Here is a 2,500-nt window from a genome sequence, read left to right as displayed (position 1 = left end):
AGGGACCGCGAGATCGTCAAATACCGAGAGACTTGGCCGGGCCAAGCCCGCAACCGCAGCTTCTGCTCGCACCACCCCAGGGAGCCGTTGCCCGATTCAGGGACTTGGTCTGGGGTCTAGGGCAGCATCCGCCGCGTGCACGGGCTGGAGCTCGGCTCCCTTTTTTTGCATGCAAGCCAACCGATCGAGGCCATGGGCGCCTGCCGGTCACCGGAGCAACCAGTCGCCGGACAAAAATCGCCGGAAGGCATGCACGCCCTGTATTTCGTTCGAGGGACGTTGGCCGGGGTGCACGCAATGGGAGGCCCATCGCGCACACCTACTCCCCCCGTGGGGGGGGGAGAGGGGGTGCCGGACCACCACCCCCTAAAGAGCATTAGAGATTTTACAGATATGCTACCAGTAGACGTTAAAATGTCTGAAACGGGGACACTTTTTCCAAACAAGCAAATCCCACACCGAGGGTGCGCAGGTGCCGATGGTGGTCGAGGCATGTGCCCGCAACAAGGGCCAACGTGAGCCGATGGTGGTCGAGGCAACCGCCCGCACCAGCTCGAGGCATGTGCCCACACCAAGGCCCGGCATGTATCGATGGTGTTCGACGTAGGGGCAATCTTCTGCTGATGGTGGTCGAGGCAAGAGCCCGCACCAAGGGCCAGCGTGTGCCCATGGTGCTCGAGGCAACCGTCCGCACCAGGGCCCAGCGTGTGCCGATGGTGGTCGAGGCAACCGCCCGCACCAGGGCCCAGCGTGTGCCGATGGTGCTCGAGGCAACCGCCCGCACCAAGGGCCGGCTTGTGCCGATGGTGTTCGAGGCAACCGCCCGCACCAGGGCCCAGCGTGTGCCGATGGTGGTCGAGTGCCGATGGTGGTCGAGGCAACCGCCCGCACCAAGGCCGAGCGTGTGCCGATGGTGGTCGAGGCAAGCGCCCGCACCAGGGCCCAGCGTGTGCCGATGGTGGTCGAGGCAAGCGCCCTCACCAAGGCCGAGCGTGTGCCGATGGTGGTCGAGGCAACCGCCCGCACCAGGGCCCAGCGTGTGCCGATGGTGGTCGAGGCAAGCGCCCGCACCAAGGCCGAGCGTGTGCCGATGGTGGTCGAGGCAAGCGCCCGCACCAGGGCCCAGCGTGTGCCGATGGTGCTCGAGGCAAGCGCCCTCACCAAGGCCGAGCGTGTGCCGATGGTGGTCGAGGCAACCGGCCGCACCAAGGGCCGACGTGTGCCGATGGTGTTCGAGGCAACCGCCCGCACCAGGGCCCAGCGTGTGCCGATGGTGGTCGAGCCAGGAGCCCGCACCAAGGGCCGGCTTGTGCCGATGGTGTTCGGGGCAAGCGCCCGCACCAGGGCCCAGCGTGTGCCGATGGTGCTGGGGGCAAGCGCCCGCCCCAGGGCCCAGCGTGTGCCGATGGTTATCGGGGCAACCGGCCGCACCAGGGCCCAGGGTCTGCCGATGGTGCTCGAGGCAACCGCCCGCACCAAGGCTCAGCATGTGCCGATTGTGATCGAGGCAACAACCCACACCAGGGCCCAGCTTGTGCCGATGGCGGTCGAGGCAAGTGCCCGTACCGAAGGGCAGCCTATGCCGATGATGGTCGATGCATGTGCCATCACCATGCGTCATCATGTGCCATTGATGGTCGAGGCCTTGGCCGAAGTTCGATTTTGAGCCACGGTGCCCATGCTTGGCTCCAGCATGTGCTGGTGCCGCATTTTTTTCACTCGGGACAGCATCGCCGGAGCATCGTCGGAGCATCGCCGGAGTACCGCCGGAGAACCTGACCGGCGGCATTGGGGTTCCGGCGATTGGGAGGGGGGCCGGGGGGGTGTGCGCACATGATGTGCGATGGGTGCTGGTACTTGGCCTTGTGTTGGCCCCCTATCCCTCATCAAACCTCTGAGAATTCACACCCCGTTAAAGAGCATTTGAGATTTTACAGGTTTGCTACCAGTAGCCGTTAAAGTGTCTGAAATGGGGACACTTTTTTCAAACGGTCACAAAATCTTTTCTACTTCGAGTTTTTAGCTGAATTTTTTTGTGCATGCCAACAAAAATAGAAGGATCATGCCTACAAAATTTGGGGCCAAAAATCCTTATAAAAAAATTTTAAAAAATCCCGAACCGCAAAAAGTTTCGAAAATCGTGAAAAATAGAAAACGAGTCATCTTCCAACGAAACTTCACGTGAAGGCTTAGGGGACCATGGTATGAATTTACAAGCCATAAAAATGGCATTGGCACGGCAGAAATTTGAAGATGTGCCTAAACCCACCAGGGCCCAGCGTGTGCCGATGGTGCTCGAGGCAACCGCCCGCACCAGGGCCCAGCGTGTGCCGATGGTGCTCGAGGCAAGCGCCCGCACCAGGGCCCAGCGTGTGCCGATGGTGGTCGAGGCAACCGCCTGCACCAGGGCCGATAGTGTGCCGATGGTGCTCGAGGCAACCTGTCGCACCAGGGCCCAGCGTGTGCCGATGGTGATCGAGGCAACCTGCCGCACCAGGGC

This window comes from Durio zibethinus, unplaced genomic scaffold (genome assembly GCF_047325235.1).
Source record: "Durio zibethinus cultivar Kanyao isolate XHJ-2024 unplaced genomic scaffold, ASM4732523v1 HiC_scaffold_3, whole genome shotgun sequence".
Classification (NCBI taxonomy): domain Eukaryota; kingdom Viridiplantae; phylum Streptophyta; class Magnoliopsida; order Malvales; family Malvaceae; genus Durio; species Durio zibethinus.
Note: the sequence above shows the minus strand (reverse complement) of the source record.